The sequence below is a fragment of the Phoxinus phoxinus genome, assembly GCF_949152265.1.
Source record: "Phoxinus phoxinus genome assembly, chromosome: 6".
NCBI lineage: Eukaryota > Metazoa > Chordata > Actinopteri > Cypriniformes > Leuciscidae > Phoxinus > Phoxinus phoxinus.
In genome coordinates this window covers 11,392,896-11,407,122 of record NC_136881.1, presented here as the reverse complement: position 1 = coordinate 11,407,122, position 14,227 = coordinate 11,392,896, and the positions used below count along the sequence as shown (strand labels likewise).

Genomic DNA, 14,227 nt, shown 5'->3' with positions numbered 1-14,227 from the left:
GTTATTTATTTACTATTATAGTTGTTATTAATATTTTTAATTTGCTTTTATTTTTTTAATTTTCAATTTAGTCAAATTGTATTTGCTCTTATCATTTTTATTAGTTTTTAATTATTACTATTTTGGTTTAATTTATTTCAGTTTTAGTTTTTCATTTATTTCCAGTTAGTAATTGTATTGCTTAAACTTCAGTTATTTCAGTTAAGGCCCTTCTGAAATACTTCAAGCGAAACTGAAGGATAAACTGGTGTGACGTCATTCAGAACAAAATCAGGCCAAAGTGTAGTTCGCTTCGGGAGTTCGCTCTGGCTGGATAACACCTTCGAACTATCATTGGTCCATAGTGAATACATAATAGGTAGGTTTGTTCTGAGGCTCCATCTTTTTTGACATGGAAATCTTTGGTTCATTTCTTCCGTTCAGTCTATCGAGGTCAGAACATATATTTGCAACACGGACACCGTTTTGTTATGTTTAATATTGTAAAGCTGCTTGCTATCTATTGTATTAAGTGCTGTAAAATTAAACATGACGTGACTTGATTTTATTTCAGCTTTATTGCAGTTAACAAAATGTTTGTAACAGTTTTAGTTTTAGCTTTAGTTAATGATAATAACCCAAACAATCCTAGCATCATGGCGGCAAGTTTGGCATGGGCAAGCACCACTCACATTTCCTTCAGAAAATGTTAAAATTTAGTCAACATATAATAAGAAACAACACATTTTATTACACCCTGTGGAATACTTTATAGCATGTGTTTTATGGCCTCATCTATATGGGTATGACTCCATCTCCCCAACCTAATCTCACACCAGCAAATCAGCGCATTCAAAGTCTCCAACAAAATCATAAAGTCCAGTTCAGGCTGTTTGAAACCGAAGGAAGAAAGTCTAGCCAAGCAAACGAGTCCCACATTGTCCCTTCAGTGTCTACTGGAGCGATGACTGACAGCTGTTAGGAGAACTGCCTTATGAGAAGCACATTTATATGCTCCGGTGTCTGCCTTAATCAAGACAATGTGAAAAGAGAGAGAGAGAGAGAGAGAGAGAGAGAGAGAGAGAGAGAGAGAGAGAGAGAGAGCGGGAGCGAGAGAGTGTGCGCTAAATGAACACCGTAATTAACTGATGGTTTCATTTTTCACTGGGGGGAAGTGGAATCGTAACAGAGAAGGGAGAGGGTGATGAATCAGTCTTTATGGGTGTCAGGTGTCAAATGTAGCAAGCGACAAATGAACATTAATAGAACAAATCATCTGTTTTGTCTGCGAGCTGATGTCTGACATGGTCCTGACACTTGAGAGGTTTTGAGGGACAGCAAGTCTCATCCGGAAACAGAGTTTTTATTTTTATTTTATTTTTTATAAAGACCACACACACACTGCCTGCTTTTAATTATGTACAGTATTCTGCATGTCGTATCATTATAAGATGATTCTGTGTTGTATCGGGAGCATAATGCGTAATAATTTGATGGTAATGCTTCCAGTCATTCCTAGAAGATCCTTGAATCTTTAATATCGTCTTTGTACCTTTCTCCGCTGCACTCTTTTCTCAGCGTGCATCTCTGGAGGCACATAAAGAGACGTGCGCACACACACTTTACTCAGCTTTATGTTGAGCCAATCAATGCAGTGCCCTTGACCCTTGCTGGGAGTCTCGGTGGAACGCTGTTTTATTGACCCATAATCTCCACCCTCGTTTACTAACTCCACTCCTCACTTTTCTCGGAATGTCTGCCTTTCAATTAAGAAGGGGATCTCCAAGGGTCTAGCTCAGACATTGACTCTCCTGTACGCTAGAGCGAGAAACATTGAGCAGTTACAGATGCATTATATAAGTGGTTTATCAGTTGCTGCATAGCGACCCAGAAATGGGCTGTATGTCCTTTCTGATAATAAACAGCAGGGGAAAACAATGCTGCATGGAAATCATAAAATATAACTGACCACTGAATCATATACAGTCAGAATAGCATAATAAACAGCATTGTGAACTTTCACTGGTGACATCAACATTTACTATGCATTTTGCAGATGCTTTTATCCAATGTGACTTTCATTGCATTCAAGTTACATTTATTCAGCTAATAATTTGTTATATTTTTAACAATAATAGTGTCTTATGACTTTTTTTTATTTTATTAAAAATTCCTTTCATTTACTGGCAAAAAAAGGTTTAAATTACAACAGGTTACAGGTTTTAATAAAGTGTTTTATGTTATTGTTATTATTCATTTGAGAAGTACATTGCACTAGACAATATAATAACATGTATAATTGATATATATTTCTATCATGATTTTTTAAAAGTTTAACCAAACTTTTATTTTGGAGGGTTGTAGCAAAGATATTTGAGTTTTTGAGACGCTATCTCACCATACATGTCCCGCATGCTTCATATAGATGAAACTGCGCCATGCATTCACACAGAGACATGCAGACTTCATATTTTTTTGTGGTTTCATATTCATGCACACTAGTCCATTCGACATGTCCGTCTTTATGACTGTATTCAATGACACCGTCTGTGTTTTCGACATCAGGGAAATCATAGCAACCTACCGTAGTGTTGCTTGCACTGCGCTGTGCTGTTTGAGACCAGGAATGCATGTCAAGGCCACACTTCCAATCAAACTCTAGTAGTACATTATGTTGGCCCACATCCATGTTAATTCATTGAAACCAGTTGCTTTCTATGAAAACTGTACACGGTTGACTCATTTAACTGTATGAGGGTGGGTCTAGAGGCTCAATAACATGGGTGGGAATATAAGCCTGTTTGCTGCATTGTCTTATCGACACAGTGGAACCAATCAGATTACGGCGGATTTTATGTTGAATTGCCAAGCACTGCTGGCTTATGTGCCACTGTATACTGATTACCCAAGCCCACATTTACACTAATGGCTGCATTTGATTTGTTTGATGAAGATTAAATAAGTTCATATTTAAGAATGATTTATGCACTTAAACCAGTAGCTAAAGAACATAGCTCATAAAGAACATTTCAGATCATTGTAGAGCATCATTATATCCACACAATTGCCTGAAGGGTTTCTACAAATTACCCATTGAATTGACAATCACCTTCCCATTTTTGAGGTTTCATGAGTAATGCTACAGGTTGTTCTAAAAGCTTCAACTTTAGTTGCCTATTTCATACCGTGAAATCAGCCCTAATATGAGCGTGAGAAAGTGACTAAACGTTTGTTTCAAGGTTTGACTCGGTTTCCTTGACAAATAATGAGCCATTGTTCTAAACTGTCACCTATACGCTTATAGTTTTAGAGTGATTCTCACTGTCGTTGTGTATCATCTATTTAGAAACGCTTCCAATTAAAACCTTGCTAACCTGTGGGTGAAGGTCTCTTATAGGAAGGATAAAACAAAGAATTAAATCTTTTTTACATTGTTGTTTCTCTTAAGTGAGTTTAAATGGGGAATAAATGGAGCCGGTACTTAGGTCTCCTGCTTCTCTGATTTTTCTTCTGTCAGAAAAGGACAAGAACATTTATTATTAAATTATTCAAAGACCAAATAATCGGAGCGGTGCTATTTAATATTATGCAATATTAATTTTACATTACTGTGTCAACAATTTTCTCAATTATGTCAAATTGTATGATGAAAAAACTAGTGAGATTTAAAAAGAAAGGAATACTTTTATATTTTGAAATTTAGCAAGGATGCATTCAATTGTTCAAAAGTGACACTTAAGACATTTATAATGTTAGAGATCTATTTCACATAATCTTTCACATATCTATTCAATGAATAATCCTGACAAAAAAAAAAAGCTATACTATATCATATTATAGTTTCTTTAGCACCAAATCAGTATTCTGAAGGACACTGAAGACTGGAGTAATGGCTGCTGAAAATTCAGCTTTGCCATTACATTTTAAAATAAATTGAAATATGTAATACTGTTTTTATATTTCTGTGTTTTTTATCAAAATAAATGCAGCCTTGGCGAGCGTATAATAAACCTCTTTCAAAAGCATGAAAAACTCGTATTGACCCCAAACTTGTAAATGGTAGTGTACATCTGAAACAAAACGTATACACGAATGAAGAATAACATGGAACTCCACTCTCTTCTGAGCCACAAATGAGAAGCATTCAAGTAATAAAATGTTCCTCTGGGCTCTTTAATATGCATATGTAATGCATATTCTGAAGCTGCACCTGTATATCATGTCAAACTGCTGCCCATGAAAAAGGAGGTTTTACAGAATAATAATATGAGTTTCTATATTTGTATCACACATGCTATGCCATATTGTCGCAGTATGATGGCATAACGTTTGTGTGGGAGAGTGCGTCAGTCACAGAGGTTGAGCTTTTGGCTTTGTGGTTGTTTGTGTTTGTGAGAGAAGAGTTTGGCTAAAGACACAGAGGTTTGGCTGTGTGGATGTGTGTGAAAAGCAGAGTCTGGCTAAAGTCACAAAGGTTGGGCTTTTTGGATGTGTGTGTGTGTGTGTGTGTGTGTGTGTGTGTGTGTGTGTGTGTGTGTGTGTGTGTGTGTGTGTGTGTGTGTGTGTGTGTGTGTGTGTGTGGGTCCTGGCTGGGGTCCAGTCAGTGCACCAGCAGTAGAAACAGAGCTGATAGAATATTAATGGACTTTGACGGCAAACATTAAAAACCAACCCTTTAATCTGACACAGGCCATTTCCTTTCCCTTTCCAGCATGACATCCAACTGTGTCTGTGTATGTTTACTGATGTGACTGTCTGTTAAACCAGGTGTGCATCACCGCCTGCCTGCCTTTGTGTGCATGTGTGTGTGTGTGTGTCCACACCTACACCGGTGTGCATGCACATCTAACAATCTTGTTTGTGAGATATCAGACCCTAGTGTGTGTGTATGTGTGTCTGCTTTCCGCAGTCATCAACATAATTAGAGAGAAACACTCTTACCTGACGGCTCAAAGGAAATTAACGAGGCCTGATTAATTAGTGCTTAGCCTCTCCTCTGCGTTCCATGACTCTGCATATTGAAAGGGCATGCCGCATACAATGAATAATTCAGGCGAGTTGATTTGGATATGGATCTATAGTGTGTTCCAACTATAAGTACATTCAATTAGTGGCATCACTCAAACAGCACAGAAGAGCCCCGCAATCCTCCGCCATTAACCGTGGAATCAGTTTTATTCGCGATTAGTGTGTACAAAACTGTCCTGTTAACGATTCCGCTTATTTCGTAAATGATTCATTAGCATTTTGGTCAGATTTATAATTTTTCTCTATTATTAATATTCGGCTCTGGTCTATTCTGTTCCCAATTTGCAGAAAAGTCACTAATGTGTTCTCTCTACAATCTCTATTTCTCCTAGAGAGCAAAAGTTCTCAACAATATCTCAGAATGTCTCTAATCGAAAACCAAGGATTTCAATGCGAACTCAAACATTTCTAATCAAACTCTTAAAAGGTTGAGACCTCCAAGGGAGAGTTCAACCAAAAAAAGAAATCTCTGTAATATTCAAAGAGAACCAATGATATGATGCATGTTTACTATCAAGCGTAGCGTTAGTTCTGGCAGGTCACGTTAGTCAAGCTCGCATCAGTGACTCTCAGCTGATCCAGATCTACCTAAAGGAATATGACGCCTATCACGTATACATATATAAGCTCTTTCAGTATTATCAGCAGCTATCGCGTTTCTCTGGAGCTAATTTCCCTCCTCCATCCCCAGCTCCTCCTCTCATCCAGTCAGGATTTGGCATTCTGCTTCCCATTAAATCAGAATAAATTCTCTAATTATGTTGTACTTTAAAATCGTGAATTAATGATATCTGCAATACATTCATGTTGGTTCTGTTCTGTTTACCCTAAGGGGGGTTATTGCTGCTCTCCCTGCTCTTACATGCTAGGCTGCATGGATGTGCAGCGAGTTCTCACCCAGAACGGAACTATACCGCCAATCCAGACTATTTGCTAATTGTCAATCGTATTTGACGATAGTGGTTCTGACAGAACTTAGTTTTGTTCAGTGGTGTTTTTGAAGGATTTTTTTTTTCAGTGAATGAATCATTCTGGTTCACTTGCATGTACTGACTCACTTTATTCAAAGAAGACTCTCCTTTATGAATCACATGGCCGTTTTACCTCCCCTCAAAGACTGTCTGAATGAGCCAATGGCATTCAAGTGTGGGTTAGGAGCATAGTATTGGATATATGTCCAGCGATTGGCCCTAAAATGTTAATTATGTCTGAAAATAACATACCATCTACTACACTAAACTCTACTCTGAACTTATCTGACAGTGCAAAAGCAAACATGAAATCATAAGAAATGCCATACATATGGAGATGATTATGTGAGGCAATGTGGAAATATATGAGTTTACAAAACCTTGCACTATGGTAAATGTGTTTGGACGTCATAACATAGTATTGTGCGAGGAACAAAAACATAATCTGAAAATTCCTAATTTTCTGTTCAGTGAACAAAAGAAAGTCATATGGCTTTAGAACAACAAGATATTGCGAAATGTGTTGTCCTGAGCTATGAGAGAGAAACCTCTGAGCATTAAAGTTTTATGAAATAGCAGTGTCTGCCCAAAAGCCATCAATACACCAAACATTTACAAATGTGGGACTTAAAGGCGTTAAAGGAGGATGCAAAATCGCACACACACAGAGAGACACTTTGTCGTCGCTTGTTTGCTTTAGTTTAGTATTCACTCATATGCTTGTCCTGTGGAAAACAATTTCACCCGCGTGTGTGTAACAGCAGCAAACACTGACAGTTATTAATACAAGCAGGTGGCAAACTGACAAGCGTAAGTTTGTGGAGGACGGAGATAGACGGACAGACACACACATCATTTACAATTTCCTGTACGTCTCCTGCTCAATGACATGAGAAGGATAAGCGAATGTGTGCGCAGGACTCCCGTTTCTGCGGCGGAATAAAGGTCACGGAGATGCGTATGTGTTCTGCAATAGCGTGACAGATACTCCCGATGATCATCCTGCACCACGGCTCGCTCTGACTGCAGCATTTTACACTCGCGCTCCCCTCTCACTCACTCATTCTTTCTGCTCTCTTCCTTTTCCCTTGTTTCTCCTCTTTATCCATAACTCTCATTCCTTTTTCTTCCCGCAATTCCCTTGCTGTTTGAACCTCTTTGGTTCATTCAGCCCACCTAGAATTCTCTCATCTCTCTCTGTATATCTCTCATCCTCTCTCTCTCTCTCTCTCTTTCTTCCTCTCTTTCGGGCTCCAGGTGATTTACAGGGCTGCTCAGCAGTATCTGAGTATCAGCACTGAGTCTGTGTGAGGAATAATAATCACCATGCAGTGAAAGAGGCACTGCAGAGAGAGAGAGAGAGACGGAGGGAGAGAGAGAGAGAGAGAGAGAAAGAGAGAGGTGGAGAGTGTCGTGAGAAGAGCAGAGAGCAAACAGAGGTAAGAAGTGGTTGCGCTAGTATACACACACACAAACACACAGAGATATACAAGCGTGGATTAGCGCACATTAACTGTTGCATAGGGGTCATCGACTGACTGCAACACAAAGTCAAAGAGGAAGACGGGCACTGGTGCCGCTTAGTGGCTGAAATTAAGCACTGTCAATTTCTCAAGCATGCTGTGAATGGAATGACATCAGTTTTCCATCCTACACGTTCTTTAATTGTGGGTATTTATAGACCATATACATATACAGGCTACATATACATAGGTCTGCTATATATTTTGATATTTTAAAAGTTTTATACCTTTTAAAATCGTATTTGTGACATTTTTATTGACAGAGTAGACAATAAAAGATGAGGAGAAGAATAGAGACTGAAAAATTACATGAGCAGAATTCAAAATATTGGATCTTTTTGGCTGACTATTAATTAAAGAGTTTCAAAATTCAAAATCTGCTATGATGTCAGCATAATATTGGCGTATTAAGTCTTTCCCAAGGTCATTCACACTGACAGCGATTTACAAATTATTTGTAATCATTTAGAAGTTGACCAATATCTAAATAATAATAATATACATATAATGTTGTTGTTTATTTGAAAATTTTATTATTATTATAACGGGTAAAACTGCCCCAGTGAAAAATAAATATAAAAAAATTATTTTTTTTAATGCTAAATATACATTCACATACCGGTATGTATTTAATATAAATACCCTCAATTGTACTTTTTGTAAACTAAATTGATATACTTCAAGTCTGCTAAATTGGAACAACTAGTGTTGTTCTTAAAGCACTTTAATTATACATAAATCTTGCTGAGGTCCAAATAAAAAATAAAAAAATAAAAAAAAATAAAAAAAAATGAAATATATATATATATATATATATATATATATATATTTGATTGTGCTAAAATGTAACTATTGCAATTATACTTTAGGTGCACTGCACTTTAAATATCTTGCATTTAAAGACTGATACAGAGATACTTTCCTTACCTATAGTGATATTAAACTCATTTTCGGCTTACTATTAAAAATTGTGCAATAAAGAAGTCATCCAAATAAAGTTTATACTATATTATAATATTTATATCAGTAAGTATCAAGTGATGTGTCAGTAAATGTGTATGATTTGCAGTATACTTAATGAAATAAATGTATTTAAATTTGTTGTATAGTTTATTTTTCACTAGTACAAACGTTTGGGTCAGTAAGATTTTTTTTTTTAAAGAAAGTAATACTTTTATTCAGCAAGAAAGCATTAAATTGATCAAAGGTGAGAAAAAAAAATTATATTTCTTTTGAACTTTCTATTCAATAAAGAATCCTGAAAACAAATCATGGTTTCTAAATATTAAACATATTGAAGACCAAATCAGCATATTGGAATGATTTCAAACACTGAGTTTTCATTATTATAATTAGTTTAATGAAGTCAGACATCTGACTCCAGTCAAAGTGCCACAGCTGAGTCAAAGTCAAACAAGTGTAAGCACATAATTCCTAGAGGAACCAAAGAGCATCGTCTGAAGCGGAGCTGTTTAACCAACCACACAGCGTTTGGGAAGGATTAAGCTCCTGAGGGGAGGGCAAACTAATCCATACGTGATTGGGATTTGACTGAATAAAAGATAATGATTAGGTGCATGTCTGACAGACGTCTCTGTGTCTTCCTGGTTTGTTTATCTGAAAACAAGGCTTACTTAATGAGGGTGTCCCGATGTTAGCAAGCACTGTATGTATGTGGAGGTGATATTTATGGCTCTGCCCTCATCATCGTCTCAGACTTCCACATAAAAGTCTCCATTGTGCTTTACGTAGTAAACAGGATGCTTCAGCTCCAGCTTTGCCTTCATATGTGTGTGTGTGTTGTGAATTTCAGATGTGTGTCTGGGTATATATGGTGAGACACTGAATTTTAATGAATACCCACTTGTGACGAAAAGATACACCCACACACACATGCACACACACCGTCCCCTATTGTCCATTTTATACTGACCAGCAACCAAACAAAGCAGTTCTGTTACAGACGCAGAAAAATACACAATGAAGTGAATAAGGATGACTTACAATGTGTGTATAATGAGCTGTATAATGTCCCGTGCCGGGTGAGTTATTTTCACAAGAAGATGAGCTCATGCTACAGTATATAAGACATTTTTAATCAGTTATGCTACATGCAGTTTTTGCCATATAACAAATGCACACACAATTTCCTGTCAGAAACCTGTCACTGAGATGACACGTGGCGAGATGAAAAATCCGATTTGGACGCGAAACAATAAATTCGCACACACCTACTCAGTGGCCCAGGCAGTGAACACACCCCTGTGACACACATAAATTTAAACCGAACGTCTCACGACATGCTGCGGTTGCTGTGACAATAACCTCTCAGTGTGTGTATGCGTGCGACACAGAGGGGTGTTATTAACACTACACACTACACTCATTCAGTCCGCCCCCCATTCTCAGTTCCTCTCGACGCAATCGCTCATCTCTGTGAAGCCTTCATCATCTAGGTTCATCTCATGACGTCCACTGTGAGAATAGGCCCTTTCTGTGACCAAGGCATAATTAACATCCAGTGTCGGGAAGTGGCCTAACTAAAAGTAGCAACACTGCAAAGTTAAGATCCATTTTTTACAGACTGACATTTTTCTAGCCATATATAAAATTACCTTATAATATTTTTTGTAATATTTTGTAAAGATAAAATAATATTTTGCTAATTGTCACTGCACTGTAAAAAAAATAGCTGCGATTATTTAGCACAACTTAAAATCCAACATTGTTTCAACTTTAAAAAGTATGTGTTCAAGCTTGACTTAAAATATTAAGTTTAGTTAACTTTAGTTTAGTTTGGTTAAGTTGGATATTTAAGTTATCTCAACAAATTTTAAATAATCGCAGCTACATTTTTTACAGTGTGTTAGTCACTACGTTTTTAATATAAATTATGTTTTCTAGCTTAATCCACGTAATTTAGTGCAAATAAATTTGTCAAGTGCTGGTGCTCATTGTTTCGATACAAAAATAAATAAATAATAATAATAATTAAACCTAGGGTATTGTACACTGTAAAAAAAATTGTTGGTTTAACTTAAAAAAGCAAGTTACCTTGTTGCCTTAAAATTTTGAGTTTGTTGTTATTAAAAATTTGAGTTAATACAATGAAAAAGAATGGTTTAATAAACAGAAATTCAAAATAGTATGTTATCTTCACCACATTAGTTATCGAAGTTGATTTGACAAAAGATAAAACGTCGTGATAACAAATCATGAAAATATGTTTTTTACAGTGTAGAGTAGCTTTTAGTAGCACTACTTTTCCAAAAGCATAACTTGACAAGCTCCAGTTTCAAAGCATTGTTCAGCTCTCCATTCCCTCTGCAACTCTTTTTTTTTCTCTCCATCTGTCGTTTTAGGCTATAAAATATTCAGACCGTTAAATACAAACATTAAATCACTCTGCACTTTAATAAAACCCAATCCAGAGCTATAATGACCAGCATAAACCATCATAAAGACACCTGACAATATAGGCACCTCTCTTTAAAGACCAGGTTGTAAACATCAATTTCACGAGTTCAAATGTTCATCATATCCTTGAGTGTGATGAAGGATTTGCTGTCCACAATGAAGGGGCTTGAGTCCACCCCCACCTCCCGGACGTATTTAATTATAGAAATTAAGGTGGAGTCTGGGTGGTGGAGAGATGCCAGAAGAATTATCAAAGGAGTGAGATAAGCAGCTGTGTATATATCCTTCGTGGCATGATTAGCTGAATTAGATGAACATGCTCCTCCTGAACATCCGTTTGGAACTTGATTATTATGTCTCAAGTATCTGTTATACTGTAAATACAGTTGTTTGTACTGGTGAAACTCGAAAAATTTGAATATCGTGCAAAAGTTCATTTATTTCAGTAATTCAACTTAAAAGGTGAAACTAATATTACTCATTACATGCAAAGTGAGATATTTCAAGCCTTTATTTGTTATAATTTTGATGATTATGGCTTACAGCTATGAAAACCTTTTCACAATATTCTAATTTTGAATTTGTGGTTTTCGTAGCTGTAAGCCATAATCATCAAAATTATAACAAATAAAAGCTTTAAATATCTCACTTTGCATGTAATAAGTCTATATAATATATTAGTTTTACCTTTTAAGTTGAATTACTGAAATAAATTAACTTTTGCACGATATTCTAATTTTTCGATTTTCACCTGTATATATTTTCCACCATGGTACTGGGAGAGAAAGTAGACAGATAACTTGATAGAATCAATACACGTCAAAACCACATTTCTCACACGAAAACCACAGCTCAACGTGTCCAACCACTGGCCTGCAGCTCAAACAAATGTTATGTGGAATATCATACTGTACGCTTTATCAGATCCGAATATAACTGATGGCTCACAGCGCTCCTGAGGGAGAAAGCTGCCATGTTTTCTTATGAAACACTAAAACTGCCACAACCACTGTATTTTAAGGAATGGTGATATAAACTGAGATCAGGTCAGCGATAGTGGCCTGATGGAGACTAAATCGGATGCTACAAAAGGCTAAAAGGTTATAGTATCACTAACCTAAGAAGCTTAGAATAGAAAAGACAGTTTTTAGTGCTGCCTCTGGAAATTCCCAACACAGGAGAGGGAAAAAATCAATCCATTTAGCAGCAATAAACAATGGTAGCCCACATAATGGGGACAAAATGTCCCCACAAAGATGGCAATTGGTATTTTTTTGGTCCCCATGATGGAAACAGCTTATAATTCATACTAAGTGATGTTTTTATTTTTTTTAAAGTAAAAAATGCAGAAAGTTTTCTGTGATGGGTAGGTTTAGTGTAGGGGGATAGAATATACAGTTTGTACAGTATAAAAATAATTATGTTTATGGAAAGTCCCTATAGAACATGAAAACCTTACAAATGAACAAAGGGAGAGAACAAAATAGGGATTAGGAAACTTAAAGTTATTTTTTAGATACTTAATTGCATGTTAATTGCCATTCAATGAAAATGCCTTATAATTTAAAATCAAATTAAAAGCAATTAACTGAACGTTAGAATGCTTTTTGACCCATAGGACTAAGATTTCATAATTACTTTGAAATAATTAAAGTGTACTGATAAATGCACTGACAATCATCATTTAAGGTAAACTAAAGTATACTTTGAAGTCACTTCTATTGAAAATAATAAGTCATGTATATAAATATATTTTTAATTACAGATTTGTACAGATGAAGTTGCAATTTAGTACATAAAAGTAGTATAGGATAACAAACTACAGTCACAATTATAATCAATTAAGTACTTGTGCTTAAGTACATTAGTCAACACTTCAAAATAAGTGTACTTCTTTAAAGCATGATAAAAAAAGATTATAAAACATAATGATTTAAAATGGTCTTTGAAAACGTTTAATTTGACAACATTATTGCAAAGTGCACTTTAAAAGTGTTAAGATACATGAAACTGCACTCTCTTTAAGTTTTTTTTATTTCATTAATATAAACTGCAAGTCGTTTTTGAAAAATATACCTTTAAGATCTGAATTACATATTCAATATAAAAAGTACACTTCTGTTTCACAAGATTGATCAAGTAAAAGCTAAATATTGAAGGTCTGAAGTTGACAACCATCAGCTGAAATTCTGAACCAGAACTGCAAATGTCAAAATTTACTTTGACATTTCCTTGTTTGGTTATTTGATCAATTCATCAGACATTTCCACTTGGTGTGAAAGACTGTGAATTTGCCTCTCCTCATAAGCACTCGTCAGCAACCACACAAACACACACTGCAACTGTGACATCTCAGCGGGAGTTGTCTGACCGTGTCGTGCGACTGAAGCCCCAGCCCCAGCTTGAACGTGTTTATGTGTGTGCATAGATATCAGTCATTTTCTTTCTTCCTAGCTGTTTTTTCCAGCACAAACGCCTTTAAAATCCCTCCTCTGTTGTGAGAAGCCTGAAGAACTACTGTGTTGTTGAACTTCAAAAAAAGACTTGCACCTCACGTTCTGCTTTTCGCTTAGCAAAGTGCTCCCTCTAAATTACAAAGAAAACGAGGCACTTACGGCCCACATAGTTGACAGTCTAACTTATGTTCAGCGGATCTCTCAACACAAACGCACACACACACACTCGCTTCCCTCTCTTCTCATTGCTGCGTTTCCAAAACGTCCTTCTCAGGTCTGTCTTCTTAGATGTATTGCCCCTTTTATCCGACCAATTAGGCGTCAGCATTTCATCTCCCAGGAAACGTGTTTGTGGCTTTAATTGGCCATTTGATTTGCATCGCTTTGATTTAATTCTAACCGAGTGAAGAGTTTTATTTTCGCCCAGGCGGCTGTTGTTTCCCCCGGGGCCGGTGCCACGTGTGAGTGTGTGCGGGTTGTGTGCATGGGTGTTGCTGTATGTGTGTGCATCAAAAAGCAGACCGAAAGAGTGTGTGTGTGTGTGTGTGTGTGTGTGTGTGTGTGTGTGTGTGTGTGTGTGTGTGTGTGTGTGTGTGTGTGTGTGTGTGTGTGTGTGTGTGTGTGAGAGAGAGTTGGGGAGGGTGTCGGATTTAGATCCAGGGTTAGAAAGTGTGTTGCCTCGGTTGCTTTACTTTCAAGCATTTTTAGCATTCTTTGAAGCGTTGTGGGTGTTGTTCTGAACACTGTTACACTTGGGCAGTGCAGGGAAAGCATCAGGCCTTATCTCTGTGGGCTTCCGGTCGACGTGCACAGGCAGGTGTAAGGGATCACACACACAAACACTAATACACGC

At 36.8% G+C, this 14,227-nt stretch overlaps 1 protein-coding gene across 1 annotated transcript in view; it reads right to left on the bottom strand.

Annotated features, from left to right (window-relative positions):
- Positions 1–14,227, bottom strand: part of pcdh7a (protocadherin 7a) — a 32,951-nt gene that overhangs the window by 4,300 nt on the left and 14,424 nt on the right. The window lies entirely within an intron of this gene.